Here is a 17,732-nt window from a genome sequence, read left to right as displayed (position 1 = left end):
CAGAATTCTTTTCACTTTTTATTCTGAGACTGCATCTCAGGAGGCTGTGACGACCCTGCATGCACTCTCTGTCGGCCAGGCAGGCTTTGCACTCACTCTATAGGCCAGAAGGTTCTTGAACCTATTTGGTCCACCTCCAACAGCTTCCCCAAACAGCTGGGATCACAGACTGACACAAACAGGCCTGGTAGTGGGATCCTACTTAGCTCCCCTTCCTTCTGGGAGTTTCTAAACCTAAATGCCTAAAGGAATATCTTATAAAACAAACAACAACGACAAGCCCCTCCTGCCTGTTCTAAATACTGTAGCCTGCCCGGGAAATTTTCATGGGATATTTTTGTCTTTCCTCCCTCTTTTGTATTCCTGTCTGCCTGTATTTGTTGGACAATATTTACTAAACATGCGCTATTTGCCTGGCAATGGCCTGCATAAAAGGGACAGAAAAATGAGGCCACCTGGCCTTAAAAGGCCACCTGGCAGAAAAGTACACACAGATACAACTAGAACATCTATTGACAAAAGATCACATTCACAAAACAAAGCACAGTCCACCCTGGGGGGCCAAGGGGTGACACTTTATCATAAGGCTTATTGAGGGAGCAATGGAGTCTCTCTCCTGTTTCTGGGGGCCGTGACCTATATCACAGGAAGATAGCTGTCCCTGTCATGAGAGATCTGGCAGATGACCGAGGTCCTTGCTGGGCCAGGAATAAGCCCTTTGCGCAAAGGTATGAACAAGACGGGCATGAATTCCTGACAAAGTGGAGCACGGACCCGGATCGTAAGTGAGGAGCACCACAGTGAGGAACGGGGCAGTCCATGCAGTGTGGCGGCAGGAGTGCAGGGCACCGAGAGAGAAAACAGATGAATCCCTGCTATTTCCTCCCTCCACTGTGACCCTGGCCAGCTCAGTGACCCTCCCTCGGCTCTGAGGCTGAGAAATCAGAATCCTAACAGCCCTAGCGTGATGGATAGGAACGCGGAAATAATGGTGCAAATTGGCTGGCCAGGAAAGCCTTCCACCTCATGGCAGGAAAGTAAGGAAAGGCAGTGAAGTACAAAGGAAAGGATAGGTATTCCATGGGCTCACCCTCAACCTAACTCCAGGTAATCGAGTTACTGTGCACTTTAGCATGCTCATCTGTGAATCAACAGTAAGAGCTGGGGCCAGGATAAACCTGAACCATGCACATGTGGGTGCTGCGAAAGGGTAAGCTGTAGACCTGACGAACATCAGTATTTCTGTGATTCTCTGGGAGCATCCGGGGTTTTAACAGCCACACCACGTATAGGAAAGGAATGCTGGAAGAAAGAAGAAATGAATGCCGGTGGTGGACAAAACCGCCAGGCTTCTATGGAGGCCTTGGGGAGGGTACGGAGCACGTCCCTCATCCGCACACAGTGACAGACAGGAAAGGAGGGAAATAAGGAGAACTTAATTTCAGGCCAACCACCCTACATCTGCGGACCAAGTGAATATGTGCTGTTAAAGAAAGGGCAGGGAGGAGAGTCCCTTCCTCTAAGATTATACATAGGGGCACGGTTATGAACACCAAAGCCTTAGCAGGCTTCCAGCCATGTCCCATCTGCTGGTATCCATCCCCCTAGGTACCCATACTGTCAAAAGGACCGCGTGGCCAGGTTACTGCTCCATGCTTCCTTTCAGTACATGTATTTTAAATCCTCGGAGTCCAGAGGATCTTAGCCCCATTTGAAGCGCTTAAGCTCTTAGTACCTTAGTACCTGGGTTCCCACAGCGTTGGTGACTCAGCTGAGCCCCAGGGTAGCTTTGAATCTGATCCCCAGCTGACGAGAAGGAAGGTGAGAGGCAGGCTGCTAAGGCGATGACACATGAAGAGGATCTTTCTTTCCTTCAGCACTATTTCATGGGCCAGCCCCACAGGGCAGCTTTGAAGCATCTGTCCATCCGTCATACCCGGGATCACCAAGGTTCCCATTCAGGCTCCAATTCCCTTGTGCTTTCCGGTCAAGATCAACCCACAACTCACTCAGCCCACGCTATGGGATTAGAAGGCTCCTTTCTCGAAATACCAGATTGCAGTTGTTGAGAATAGACAGTAAACGGGCCCTGGCCTGGTTACAAGGGGCTCTAAGAGGCTCCCAAATGATGCTCTTTCTGAAAGCTCTGGGCAAGGGAAACGAAGAGCTTCAATTATTCGCTTCTTTCTGCTGCGACAAAACCGCGCACGGCAGACCAAATGGCTTTCAACGGGTGATGTGGAGTGGAGGGGGAATTGCGGAGGTAGCCCAAAGGGCTGGGAGGTCAAGAACCACATGTTGAGTCTAGAAAGATGTACAGAAAAGGCTGGCAGAGAAGAAAGCAGGGACTAGTCAGGTGAGGGGCCCCAGACATTCCGATGGTGTCTTAACATCCCACTGCTGCGGCAGATACCTAAGACAAACAACATGCAGGAAGATTTGCTCGGGCTCGTTTGGAAGGTTTCAGTCCAAAGTCACCTGGCATCATCCTTTCAGATCTATGGATAGGCAGACTATGATGGTAGGGGGTGGCACCACTTGGTGGAACAGGATGCTGCTGCTTCACAAAGGCCAGGAAGTAAAACGAGAAAGGAAGGAAGGAGATGGGGACTCCAAGGGGTCATCTTCAGGGACCAAAGTGCCTTTCACTGACTGAGCACTAACTCAGAAAACTTGCCTGCCTCCCAACACTGCAGGCTGTAATGAAGCCTTTAGCGCAGGGCCCAAAGATGCAAGCCTCAATGGGTAGATCTGCTGGTGACATGCTCCACCATGGAGGTAGACGGCTACACAGTGGAGGAGAGGCCAGAGTACAGTCGTTTTTTATTTCCACCATGATGCATGAGGCCAGGCACATGAAACAGTGTATCCGAAGCCTGGAACCCTGACAATAGCTCCAATTCAGCAAATATCCCATCTCAAACTCTCTCACAAAGTGCGTGTTTATGATGCCAAGTCAAGGTCACGGCGGGGTCAGACCAACAGACAGCGGTAGGCAAGGCACAAATAGTCAGTTCTTTAGATCCAGATTCTACCCGGGCTCTTAAGTCTGCCTCCGACCAGGGTCTTTGCTCTTGTATCCTCTTGTGATCCCCAGCGTCGCTCGTCTAGAACAACACTTAAAGTTCCTGCCGCTGTGCTGAAACTGTGCTTTGTGGATCAATTAGATCGGGGGGCTAATGCCTTTACTCATTTAAAGCACAATTTTGAGAAGCTGGACTAATTAAGTATGTATGAGGCCATAAAAGCCACTTGTGGCTTTTTATGTGGCAGAGAACAATCCAGCACTGAGGGAACAGACTGCTGAAGGGAATGGCTGCCTTTACTTAATGGGTAACAGGACTAGAGGAAGCAGCTGGATAATTAGAGACAGAGACAAAGGGGCAGGCATTCCGAGAGGAAAAGAAAGGAGGAAGTGCCCTTACCCTGGGCCAAGGGGAAATGAAGTTAGTTTGGGAAGCAGGCAGGCTCTGTCAGGCTTCTGCTGCATTAACTAAGAGGAGGGAGGGAGGGAAGGAAGAGAGAGATCCGCATTTCTGCATCTCGTGAACTCTTATTAAGAACAGAGTCCCAGGGCCGGGCGATGACTCAGGGAAGTGTTGGCTAAACAAGCATGAGGACCTGAGCTCAGTCTCCAACAATCATGTCCAAAGCTGGGCATGATGGCACACAGTGCCAGGGAGGTAGCAGCAGGCAGATAACTGGGTTCTCTGGTCAGCTGGCCTAGAATCCTTACGGAGTCCCAGGTACCCGGGAGAGACCCTGTCTCATAAAACAAGACGGATGACTTCTGAAGTATACCTGAGATCAAGCCCTGACCTGCTTATATATCCACATGCAAGTCCAAATGCATGCATGCACACACACACAAACATACACACACACATGCGTGAGTGCACACACACACGCACACATGCATGCACACATGCATGCACACACACACACAACATCTGAAATAGAGCCCAGTAGCACGAAGAATATTTATTCTTTACTTTTTATGATTTTTGTCTGTGGTGCTGAGGCTGTAACCTAGGGCCTCGTGCATCCTCCTAGAGCCTCCTGCTCTACAAAATACAAAAATACAAAATACAAAAATACACAGAGCTCTGGCCTGACCACCAGCCCGGGGTTCTAAAATGCTGCTCCTCATCTTGGAAAGACACCATCAGTGACAGGGACATGCTTGGCCCATGATCAACCTACGGCTTGGCTCTCAATGCTTAGTGGCAAAACCTGACCCAGAGAGCGTCAGAGTTTAATTCTTAGTGCTTCGGATTCCACAGGCTTGTGGCAAGCCCAGAGGGTCTGCAATTATTGCTGCTGCTGCTGCTGCTGCTGCTGCTGCTGCTGCTGCTGATGATGATGATGATGATGATGATGATCAGAGGACTGAGGAATCCACACTTTGCTGCCTTTCTTCCCATCCCCAACCATCTGATGCTGAAAGGCTCCACTTCTAAGTCAATATAAATCATAAGTCCCTCTCCTTTGACACTCACGGGGCAGCGGGGAGCCTTGCCTCCTAGGATGCTGCAGTCACTCTGGGGCTGACGGCAGTTAAGGGAACTCAGTCTACAGGTAGGACTTTGGTACATGCTGATGTCAGTACTGATCAGTACTGTAGGACTGGATGACCTGTGGGCAGGTACGTCTGATTCTTCCCCTACTTTCTAAGGAAGTAGCCTGGGGAGGTTAGCAAGCACTCTTTAGCAAGAATCCAGATTCTTAGGGCCATGGTGGAAGACTGGGATCTTCTAAGACATGAGCCCACATTTTCTTTCTGCCTTGGGTGGTGAGGCTGGGCCTAGCTACTGCAATCACCTGGGGAATCTCTGAACAAATGTCAGTGCCTGTTCCTCGGGCCTCTGTCACAAAGGTGATGGCTCCCCCAAGGAGGTGGAGCGTGTTCTGTGTGTACCTATGGCATATGTGTGCCCAGAGCCCTGGATAGCATTGCAACCTGATCTATGCCTATAGCTCTTTAAGAGTTCAGTATGAAATTCCTGATTTGGGGTAGAGGGTCTTGTCAGGGGATGAATATATCCATCCCAGTCTGACCATGAACTTATTCTGCAGTCCAAGGTGGCTACAAACTTGAGGTCCTTCTGACTTAGCATAGGATCATGGGCCACAAAGTCAAACCAATCTTGTCAGAGCCTGTTTCCAAGCCTTTGCCACAGGCACAACAGTGTGTGCTCTCGTGAGATTCACTGAGGTCTGGTAGCTGGCACTCTGTAGGGTATACACATTAAGAAACTATCATCATCACTGGCATGCATGATCAGTGTGCTTTTTTCCATTTAATCCAATTCCACGCGCCCCAGTGCCTGCTGCGTGGGCAGTTCAAGAAGCATTGGCTGCGATTAAGAGACAATCCATATACGGCAGAACGAAACCATTTAGTGACAGCATAGGCTGCAGCCCCACAACAGAGAGGCAGAGCAACCAAGGGAATGAAAACACCGACAACAGATTGAGACACAAGAGTGAACTGGATTGTAAAAGACATGGAGTGGGAGACGTTGCCACAGCAGTGCAAAAGCAAAGATCAGGAAAAGGAAGATACACCAGGCGGAGAGTTCTAGCCAGCCTGGGGCGAAGAGAGATGACAGAGGTCTTCAGAGCACAGCACAGTGAGGGGTCAACCGAGATAAAGCGGCCTTGAAGGCCACACTAAGGGATCTGCACTGGGCTTAGACGTCAATGGGGAAGGGAAGTTGTTGAACAGAAGCTATCCTTTAGAAATAGCATAGCATTCTGTACAGGATGGAGACGGAGCAAGGCAGCTGTTCCATCTTGCTGAGAAATGAGACTCCCTTGCTTATGCCGTTAAGGAAGGTCACCCATGTGGAGGTGCCTCCAAAGTCAGAGTCCAAAGATGAACCATGTGCATAGAAGCATGGGCTAAAGGGCCCACACCAGGAAGCAAATACTAACATCAGTACAAGACATGTCAACCTCACTGTGGTCATGACAAACAAACATGGGTGCTTCTCTCAGGGGTTCCTGGAAAGAATTTGACGTGCTTACTCTGGAAAGAGCCAGACAGTCAATATTTTAGGCTTCCAGGCCATGTGGTCACCATAGCAACACTGGCATCTGCCATTGTAGCCCAACGCAGCATCCATGACAACCTGTACACAAATGGACATTGCTGAGTTCCAATAAAACTTTACTAACAAAAGCAGGCAGAGGGCCAAATTTGGTCCCATACCCCTTTGTAGACTGCCCAAATCTTGGCTCTATACATTACATCTTTAACTGAAAATAAAAATTCCCCATTCATAATAAATATATCAAACACTCCTGTTAAAAATACACATTATATCTTTAACTGATAATAAAACTTCCCATTCATAATAAATTTATGAAACACTCCTGTCAATACCAAAAAAAGAGAGTCATTTCTAGGCGGCTCATCACCAGTTTGTGAAGGCTTGAGAGTTTAGTTTTCTTTTTAAACCCCACACAGTGGTTTGTAAAGAAACTTTAATTTCTTATCAGCCCTTTCAAGGGCATGTCTCCCTGGACTGAGGGGAGCAGTCTCCAGCGTCTGGGATAAAGCTGTAGTAGGAATTTCAGCTCAAGGAGGTCCCACATGCTACTCTGTTTCCCATCTGAACAGTCGCTGTGCCTTGTGGTGAGAAGTTCGGTGCACTGGGGCAATGGTGAAGTCCAGACCCTAGGTCTGCACAGCCAGGTGGCCCAGGACACCATAGTCCCAGATCCTTGCTTTTGCCACAACCATGTGCCTCACCACTGAACCAGGTAAAAGAGATGATGGCAAGGCTGCTTGACATCTACTGCAATTTTAGCACGCATCGGGAGATCAATGGGTATAATCTTCAAATCAGTCTTCCCTAAAAGGCAGAGAATGAATTAGACAGAACAACTTTTGAGACACTGACCGTGGCCCCAGGCACATACAAGAACATCAATGGTAACCAGTTTACTAAGCAATCCTCTTGTTATCCTAAGCAAACTTCATTGTTGCACGAGCATGAATGTAATCTCAAGGAACATGCAGTCTCTTGTCTGTCATGCCAAGGCTATGTCTTCTCTTTTCCGGAACACACTCCCGTGTGAAGTCCAGGCTGGTCTCAAACCTCAGCTTCCCAAGGGCTGACATTACAAGTCTGTACTACCACACGCCATTAGAACATGCCTTCTTACAGAGGGATGAGCAGGGGGCATGGAGAAGATTTTTAAAGCCCGAAGAGACGGGGTCAGGCTCTGCAAGACATGCCCTGAGACTCCTTTGCTAGTCTGTCTGTGAGTGGCTGTCTGGCCACACGGAAGAAAAGCTCCAGGCTCCAGTATAAACTGTAGCCATGTGCAGAGCTGGGCTTCAGCATGCTCCCTAACCCCCCAGAAGGATCCTGGGCCACCACAGTTCTCTCAGGCCACTCCCTGGGTGACTCTTTGTATCCTGATCTTACACACCCTTGCTGTCACTTTCTTAGATTACCTAGAATGACAGCGGTAGTGTCTACCGACCCAGATTTCCAAAAACCTCCCTGGCCTCTCTTTCTCTAAGAACCCATCTATGTATACTTCCTCTTTCACGTTCCTCTACGCCATCATCTGTGTCTTTCTGGGACCCTTTCGCCCCCTCCTCTGGACTGTGGGCCCTCTCATCTTCTCCCACTGCCTTCCCTAAATGGCCCTAAACCGCAACAGAGGCAACTGGTTCTTGATTCCTTTTATCCTGCGAATTTTATGTTTAATGAATCCATTATAAGAGAATGTGCAATGGTTTATGACCCTCCCACTCAAAATAAATAAATAAGTAAACAAACAAATAAAGTAAGCAAGCATCAATTGCTTTCAAAATGCAAAACATATCATTGACCCTCCACTCCTCACACCCACAACCCCCTCATAGCTCTTTGTTTCAGCTTAGATAAACAAAGGTGCCAGCTCTCCACTATCCTCAATCAACAGTTTCCTGCACTCTGTGCCTGAGCCCTGGCAACACTGGCAGGTACTTTGGCATCAGGCCTAATCTTACAATAATTTGTATTGAGCCTTGCACACCACAGCCCAGGGTATTGTTTCAACTCGAACTATGTTTGGTACCCGTTCGTTTCTTTGGAGGGCAACAGGAACTCAGTGGTTTCCTCAGCTTTCCATCAAGTTCAGCGGACCAGGCAAAGGCCTACAACAGATCTTGGTGTAAGGCTCACACTAAAGATCCATTTCAACACAGGTTCCTCGGGAAGAGCTGTTTTGTGCTTAGTCAGAACCTCTGTGTGCCCCAGGCACTCAGAACCCTAGTGAGTGCATTGAAAAGCTCACATCTGAGTTGGAAGATGGCTCAGTAAAGTATTTGATGCACAAGTCTGAGGATCTAAGTTCTAATCCCCAGAACCCATATAAAAAAGCTGGTGTGAACAAGGCAGTGGTAGTGCATACCTTTAATCCCAGCACTCAGGAGGCAGAGGCAGGTGGATTTCTGAGTTTCCGACCAGCCTTGTCTACAGAGAGAGTTCCAGGACAGCCAGAGCTACACAGAGAAACACTGTCTCAAAAGCAATAACAAACAAAAACAAAATGAAAAAACAACCAAACAACCAATCAAACAAAATAAACAAGAAAAAACAAAACAGAACAACATCAACAAAGACAGGTGTGGTGATAAAGTGTCTCAAGGAACAACACTGTATGTATGTATGTGTCTTTCTGTATACCTATGTATCTCTATTATCTATCTATTATATATTTGTCTGTATCTATCATTTATCTATCTATTTGTCTATTTATTTCTGTGTGTATAAAGACCATTATTATTAAACAATACTTATTAAATAATAAGTGAATATAAGGGAGGTAAAGGGGTAAGAAGAAGATTGTTAAAAGATGTATGGGGAAGGAAAGAATTCAACGACCACATGGAATTTTGTTTTTGAACTCTGAGATATTTGAAAGGTGTCTTTTTGTTTTTGAGGCTGGATCTCATGTAGCTCACTCTATAGTTAAGGTTAGCCTAGAACTTCTGGCCCTCCAATTTCTTAGGTAAGCCCTGGCCCTCCTCAGTCCTGGAATTACAGGTGCTAGCTACCATATGCAGCTCTTCAGCTCTGGGCTAAACAAAGATAAACATAGGAGAAGCTTTCCAAATGGCCATGATCATTATCAACCTCTGACAGAGTACATAACACAGAAACATTTAAAACAGTGTGTGTGTGTGTGTGTGTGTGTGTGTGTGTGTGTGTGTGTGTGTGTGTGTGCGTGTGTGTGTCTATTAAGAAAAATGGTTATTAGGGCTGATCTGAGAAATACTTTCATCAAGGGCTAACTGGAAAAAGCTCTTCTCATAGAAACTAATTTCCATATTTCTCCCTTCTACCCTGAAACAAAAACTTAATAAGCAGTGGCTTTAAAACTGCATTTCTCATGCCGGGCAGTGGTGGTGCACACTGTTAATCACAACCGTCGGGAGGCAGGGACAGGCAGATCTCTGTGAGTTCAAGGCCAGCCTGGTCTACAGAGCAAGTTTCGGTACAGCTAGGACTATTACACAGAGAAATCCTGTGTCAAAAACAAAAACAAAACAAAACAAAACAAACAAACAAACAATATCCCCCGCAAAAAAAAACAAACAAACAACTGCATTTTTCTTTTTTCGTTGAATACTAAGAATCTAATACCTGAATCTCCAGCCATACTACAGCAATGGTAATGTGTCAGTGCTAAACACATGTACAGGTGTGTGTGTATGTGTGCATGTGTGTGTGCATGTGTGTGTATTTCTTGTTCTAAAAGCCCAATGCTGACAAAAGGCCCTTACCAATCCAGGGAGCAGAATTATCATATATTAACTCCTTAAGACCAAAGTACCAGACATGCCATACCAGGATTCAGCAGACAGGTTAAACCCTAAAACCCAAGACAATCCCTTCCATCTAATCATCTAATCACTCTCTCGAGAATGAACCCCACAAATAAGCTGGTAATAACTAAAGCTGTGCCTCCAGGTGGAGGATAAGCACAGGGTAGGAGGAGAGAACACTTGCCCAAGGCAGCATTAACAGGCTTCCAAAAGGACAGGGAAGCCCACCTCTGGGGTCACACCAGTAAAGAAAAGTGACACACCCTAGGGACTCCTCTTCCTCTGCTGCCTACATAGCCCACTGACGTCATGTGGCCCTTGGTCCTTCTATCCTTATTCATGTGTATCCCAGGCACCCAACACCCCCAGCTTCACATAAGATGCTCGGTGCCCAACGACAGACCCAACAGACACCGCTGCTGACATGATCACCGAGGATGACCAGGACCAGACCCGTTCTTCACAGTCTGCAGGGAGGAGCCTGACTCCCTAAGGGCCACAAATTTACCCAGGATCCCAACGTCCTGACAGGGCCATCTCCTGATGCCTTCTGCAGCCCCTTTCCCCTTCACGCAGAAAGAAAAGCAAGCATCCTCCGACTTGTCCTGATCCCCTCCTACGGTGAAAAGCTCACTACTTCTTGGCTGCACGCCACTACTTCTAGGCGCTGACAATGCTGTACCAACAAGTACCAAAATAAAAGCCAAAAGGCAGGCCTGTCACGGAGGACAGAGTGGAGAGGCTAACATAGGTGTGTGCTAGGGTCTGAATGTGAGCAGTTCCCTACGGATTCGTGTGTCTGAGTACTGTGCTCCCTAGCTGCTGGTGCTGTTTCGGGAAGGTGTGGAATTTTGGCTTGTTTCCAGTCTCTTGACGTTGTGACACAGTGTTTTCATTTGCGAATTCATTTTTGAAGAACAACAATCAAGTTGAAAAGAAAAAAAATTTCATCATGTTTTCGGTAAGTTTACCATTTGATGTCTTAGTGTTGGGCCACATCCATAGTTATCCTGGGATACATGTGGTCTCCAGGCAGCAGATGGGACATGTTTGCTAGGGGCAGAGCCTAGTTAGAGGAATTGGGTCAATGGAGGATAGACCTTCTGTGTATTTATTCTCTCTCTCTCTCTCTCTCTCTCTCTCTCTCTCTCTCTCTCTCTCTCTCTCTCTGTCTACCTACCTACCTACCTACCTACCTACCTTTCCAAAACAGTGTTTCTCTGTGGAAGAAGACCTGCTGTCCTGAAACTAGCTCTGGCCTCGAACTCATGGAGCTCTACCTGTCTCTGCCTCCTGAGTGCTGGTATTAAAAGTGTGTGCCACCACCGCCCGGGTGACTCTGAGTTTGATAGCCCAGCCACACTTCCATTCTTCTTGCTACTTCTGATGCACTAAGATGTTGTAAACTGTGCAAGTCCCCGCCCTGACTTCCTTGCTGTGATGGACTCTATCCTCTTAAGCCATGAGCCCAAACAAACTCTTCCTCCCTTAAGTTGTTTATATCAGATATTTTGTCATAGTAACAAAAAAGTAACCAATACAGTGTGTGTGTGCATGCACACACGCGTGCGTGCATGCATGTGTGTGTGTTCATGCGTGCACAGGGCAGGTGATAATAGCAGAGGAAGGGGTGTTAGTAGAAGGGCAAAGGAAAGGGTGTAGAGCGACCAACTCACCTCCACCGAGATGAAGACCATCCGCCCCCATTATGAATCCTGCCTCTTCTTATCTCCTGAAGGCCTTTCTCCATCATCGCTACCCCCAACTGGTTTCATCCTTATCTTGTCCCCACACACAAGTGCAAAGAACTAAAAATAATGTTTCTAACCCCTGCCATCCTCCTCCTTTCTGTCCTCCAGCATTGTCCACAAAGTCCCCCTTTGTTGGCACAGCTGCCTGCAGCACACAGGTCCCAGTCCTATCACTGCCCTGCTCTGGCCGCAGGAAGCTGCTGCAGATAAAGGCTGTGTCCTGTGTCTTCTTTGATACAAATGCTGCTTTCCTTCTCCTATCGCCCCAGTTTCTCTGTGATTTCTGGCACAGCTGACCCTCCCTTGTGACAGGCATGAACTAGAAGTCCCTTGTTCTCCCCCTAGCTAATCAGCCTTCTCTCTTCTGTAGCCAGAAGCTGTAGAAAACCATGTTCCACGCTGACCATCTCTTGTCTGATTCTTTCACACTGACAGCACCCAATCTCTCGGTGGTGTAGACTCCTGAAGTTGACAACGACCAGGCCTCTACTTCAGGTCATAGCACCCACACTTCCCTAACCCAAAACATAGGTTTGTCCCTTTCCACCCATCCAGCCTGCCCTGCTCTTCTGATGGCTCCCTTCCTGAACATCAGTACCTCACACACACCTAGGCATCTCAGGTCCTCGACCCCTCCAGCTAGTTCAGATCCTGCCTGTGGGTCCCAAGTACCTTCCAGACCCGCTCAGGCTGACCTTCTTTACATGTCCTCTGACCTTCCAGACCCGCTCAGGCTGACCTTCTCTACATGTCCTCTGACCTTTCTCACGTATCCCATTCACTCTCCTCACAATTCTCATCCCTTACCACCCTGTTTAAAACTCTAGTGAAAACCACCTTTTGAAAAGGAAAAGTTCAAGTGCTTTGGCTTCAGGTGACAAATCTGCTGATATATAGACACATCCTGCTTCTTTGGCCTCTCTGCACCAATCCTGAGTAATATTTCCCATTCCTTAGCCTTCAGATGAGCCAAATTCCCAGCCCCATGGTTCTTCCCCTTTGCCCTAACATCTAAATCATATGCCCACGGCTAAAGATTCCAGAAGACAGGGAACCTCCGGAAGGGTGGCAACATTGGTAATCAATTACTTAGAAGCTTGGGAGTATGTGCAGCTCTGGTCTCAAACCCAATACTGCATTATTCATAGTCATAGTTCATGACTATTATGGCATGAACACTGCGGAGAGTTCCTTGGAAGAAGGGAAAACACACTAGCCGGGCTTCAGTTCCCTCTGCTACCGCTCCTCCCAGGACCTACAGTTCCTGAGAACTGCCTGCACTTCTTAGGAACATGAAGTCTCACTAGATGATGGCAGGAGGACAGGCAGATCTGACCAGGTTCATGCATCAGACACGGATTGGGAGGAGGGTGGAGTACAAGCACGAAGGGATGTGTAGTCTCCCCAATGGCTGAGCTAATAAAAAGAGCCAATAATAAAGTCTCCTCAGTACAATCTGCGGTTGGTACACGTAAGCTTAGCTTAGCTAGTCATTCCATTCTGACTAACATAACTACATTAAGTAGGGAATGTCATTCCCGTTTGCAGATATAGAAACAGGCACAGGGGAGAAACCTTTTGCTCAGGGTCTTACAGGCAGCAAAGGGCAAGGCAGCAGTCACACAAGTCTAGACAGTGTGGATCAAAGCCCATATTTTTTACTGACATACAAGTCTCCTCTCTAGAAGTTGGGAAAAGATTACAGGGCTGAGTGGAAAGGAGAGAACCTTGGCAAATCCCCTTCTCAAAGGTCAGTGTGCCTTCTGACACCTACCAGAAGGAGCCATGTAAGCTTCCAAGGGAAAGGGATAACCGTCAGTTCGTTATACCCAGATATGACACCTATGAAGTGAAACAATGATTGACAAGGCATGATGTCCCTAAGGGTGTGAGAGTGGCTACATTGATGGTACCAACAGCTTTCTAATTGGACTGAATGCCCATTCAACAAGAGGAAAATCATGTCTAATACTAGAAACTTAGCCAACTACCTAGGGCTAAAGATGTCCTGTATCTTAGTCCAGAACATACCACTGCGATTTTACTAAACCAACACAATTCCTAGCTACATTCCAAACTAAATATTTATCTTTATAGCCACAGATAAGTATAGGTCTCAAGCCCCATCCAAGAAATATCTCCTTGCAACAGATGGAGACTATTACAAAAAAAAATCACAACCTATCAAAATGCATGTAGCCACACGGTGCCTGGTCCTAAGACATTTACAACACAGCTTCTGTACCTAAGGCTCAGGGATCATTGTGGAAGAAGGGGCAGAAAGACTGTAAGAGCCAGAGGAACAACTTCTGTGCTTTGCTATGAGAATTCATCTCCTAGACATGTTAGAGAAACTATATCCTTGAAGTCTCATGAACATTGCTGCTTAAATAAGACCTCAGCACTAATAAAGATAAACATGCTAACATGGGGGGAAGGAATCTCAAGGGGCCTCAAGCTTAGACAAAGAACTATGGGCAACTATGGAATGCCAAGACTTGAAAAAAATTTGTTTCCCAGAAAAGAACTCCCAAATTGGCTATCTAATACTAAGTGGTCAGCCTTGAATCACACACACACACACACACACACACACACACACACACACACATACACACACAAACTTATATGGATTGAGCAGTTTTCATTTATATATTTAGGAAGAGTTATATACACATATGCATATACGTAAGAAGACTTAAAGACATGGACATGAATTTAAGAGGACAGAAAGAAAGGCTGGGGGAAGGAAAGGAAGAGAGAAAATTGACGTGATTATACTTTAATTTAAAAACAATGATAACACAGGACCACACTGTCAAATGTAGCCTTTCTAAGACTCTGGAAAATTGATTAAAGGAGAATAGCAAATTGAAGAGCATTAACTCCAGAGAAACTTTTTGGTCTTGGGGAAGAACATAAGGCCTTTGATTCTGGAAGGATGGCCATGCAAACCAGCAACTCCGCTGGGGCAGGAGTTCATCTAGGGGAGGGGTGTGGAACATGAAACACTACATACTTACTGACAACCAACAGCAATCATGATAATAAACAAACATCAAAAAGAAACCCACCTCATCTGCTTAAAGCTGTAACCAGGTTAGAGCACGACAAAAAGAGGCAATGGTTAAAATATCTGAAATATTGTGTTCGGTGGGGGGCATGAATCTAGAGGTCCATGAACTTTAATTAACTCCAGAACAGGGGAAACCATTAGATCTATACACAAATTACAGCCTGTTAAAAGATAAAGATCAACAGAAAATACTAAAAGAAACAAGGGGAAATAAAAACTTCATCATCTTCTGGGTATCCTCATAGGGGAGTAACAATTGACTTTTCATCAAAAACAATGAAGGCAAGGAAACAGTGAAATTACATAATTAAACCACTGGGGGAAAATGTCCAACCAAGAATTGTTTATCAAAAGAGGGGTACATATAGTCTTATAGTAAAGGTCAGGTCTTTCTTACAATTTAAGGTTAGATCTTTCTTACAAAGAATACAAAAGTAAGACCTTCAGGTAGAAGGGGAGAAACACCTGCAGAGATAGAAATACTCACTAAGAAATAAAGCTAAAGAGATGATTCAGCAGATAAAGGTGCCTGCAGCCAGGCCGGAGGCCTGAATTTGATCCCCCAAGACCCAGATGGTAGAAGGAAAGAATGGACCCCAGCAAGTTGTCCTCTGATTCCTATATATATTCTGTAGCATTTGTGCCCCTTACTAAATAGATAAAGTGTCAGAAATAAAGACACCACCGAAGTTATCAATGTACAGGAAACAAAAGGCTGCATAAATGTATTTTTCCACTTCCGCTACAGTCTTCAAAAAATCACATGACAGAAAGAAGCAGGTGACAGTTCATTCGCAGTCTGTCCAGGTGGTCACTCAGGAGTGAGAATTAGAGCAGAGTGGAAGCAAAGCTTCCTATTTTTACAAGAATTCGGTTAGCACTGACCCAAATGACACTGTGATCACTGAAGACACGAATTTGTAAATGTAGTCACTAAGAAAATCACAAGGAAAGAAAATGAATTAAACAAAGCAGGAGAAAGGAACACAAAGGACGGCAATAATGAAGGAGCAGAGGAACAAAGACTTGAGACACAAAACCAATCACAACATAGCGGATGGAAACTCCACTTCCATCAACTTCTCATGGTCTCCACACACAGGAAGCAAAGACTCACAAAATGAAAGGAGAAACACCCGATTCAGCCTTAATGGATGGAGAGGTTAACAGCCCACTCAATAACCGATATAAATGGCAGACAAAAAAAATTGGTCAGGATAAAGATGATTTGAACAACAGTACCTCCACATCTTAAACTCAGCAACAAAATGACGAACAGCTCACTTTTCAAAGGAGGCAAGTCATTTGAAAAGACACTTCACCAAAGAAGATGCAATAATGCATGTCTAATAAGCATCTGAAGGGACGCTTAGCACCATTAGTCTGAGAGAAATGCCAATCAGAAGCATGGTGAGATCCTACTCCCCACCCACCAGAATGTCAGCTTAAAAAGATGCAGACACCGAGTCTTCAAACACTGCAAGAGAGCATGTGAAGACAAAACGCATACAGATGCTTGGAGAGAGGCTGAGCAGTTCCTTTAAATATTAAACTCTACTTTATAATGGAACAGTCTCACTCCCAGAGCTGTCCTCAAACACAATTACAGCTTACATCCCACGAAACCTATAAATTGTGGCATTAGGCATAACCGCCAGAAACAACTCAAATATCTATCAACGTTCATGGGGAAACGAAATATGCTATATCCATAAATCTGGTGCCAGTGTCATCTACTAAATCAATATTCACAGAGTTCTAACACAGGAAAAGTATTCAGCAGTGACGTGAAAGAAGCTATTGCTACACTGCAACATGAATAAAACTCAAAAATTCAACACTGAGTAAAAGTAGTTACATGTAAAAGACGAGACACTGTATGATTGCACTTATATGAGCACCCAGAAAAAGACAAATAGATAAAGAAAGGAGACTGAAAGGAAGGCTCTGGTGTTTATGAGCATTAACATGACAGTTCATAGCTGTCTGTAACTACAGTGCCTCTGAAACTGGTACCCCCCCTCTAGTGGTCTCGTCAGGCACTGCATACATAGAGTGCACATACTTACATACATGCAAACATGGATAAACATAAATTTTTATGTAGATAAAGAAATTACAATGCATGGGGCTGAGCCAGAGCAGGAACTGACAGGCGTCTGGATGCTGTTTATCTGTTTGTTTGTTTGTTTGTTTGTTTAACTTGTTTGTTTATTTGCTTGTTCTGTTTTCCTGAGACAGCATCTAACTATATAACCCAAGGTGGCCCCCAAACTCACAGACTTCTTACATCTGCCTGAAGATGCTGAGATTGTAAGATAGTGCCACCATAGCCAACTGAAAACCAGTTTTACAGGGGCATTTCTAAACAGAGTGTGATAATGATTGTATAAGGTTAAAAATCTGTTAAAACTCATTGTTTATATGCTATGCACAGATGGATAATTATTTTAGTTTATTCTTTTCTGCAATATTATTACATCCCAACCACAGTTTCCCCTCCTTCTAGTCTCTCTCCCCACCTCCCCTCCTCCCCAGATTTACCCTCTCTTCATCTCTCCTCAGAAAAGAGCAGGCCTCCCAAGGACATCAGCCAAATACTACATAACAAGCTACAATAAGACCAGGCACATACCACTGCATCAAGGCGGGATAAGGCAACCCAGTAGGAGGAAAAGGGTCGCACAAGTGGGCAAAAGAGTCACAGACAGTCCCTACTCTCTATATTAGGACACAAGAACACCAAGCTACTCAGTCATAATGTATATGTAGAGAATCTAGGACAGACCCTACAGGCCCCCTGATCTCTGCAAGCCCCATGAGTTCCAGTCAGTTGATTATATGGGTCATGTTCTCTTGGTATACCCAACCACTCTGACTCCTCCAATCCTTGCTCCCCTTCCTCTGCAGGACTCCCCAAACTCCACCTAATGCTTGGCTGTGGGCCTCTGGTATCTGTTCCCATCGGTTGCTGGATGAAGGCTCTCTGGTCTCTCTGACGAGCATTCTACAAGGCTCTGGTCTCGGAACACTCTGCAGGCAGGACAAACTGAAGGTTGAAGGTTTTGTGACT

The 17,732-nt window shown here is 45.9% G+C and overlaps 1 protein-coding gene across 2 annotated transcripts in view; it reads right to left on the bottom strand.

Moving 5' to 3' along the window:
* Positions 1-17,732, bottom strand: part of Slco3a1 (solute carrier organic anion transporter family member 3A1) — a 289,583-nt gene that overhangs the window by 229,135 nt on the left and 42,716 nt on the right. The window lies entirely within an intron of this gene.

This window comes from Myodes glareolus, chromosome 24 (assembly GCF_982192425.1).
Source record: "Myodes glareolus chromosome 24, mMyoGla1.1, whole genome shotgun sequence".
NCBI lineage: Eukaryota > Metazoa > Chordata > Mammalia > Rodentia > Cricetidae > Myodes > Myodes glareolus.
The sequence above is the reverse complement of the archived record's forward strand: the minus strand, read 5'-3'. Positions and strand labels throughout refer to the sequence as shown.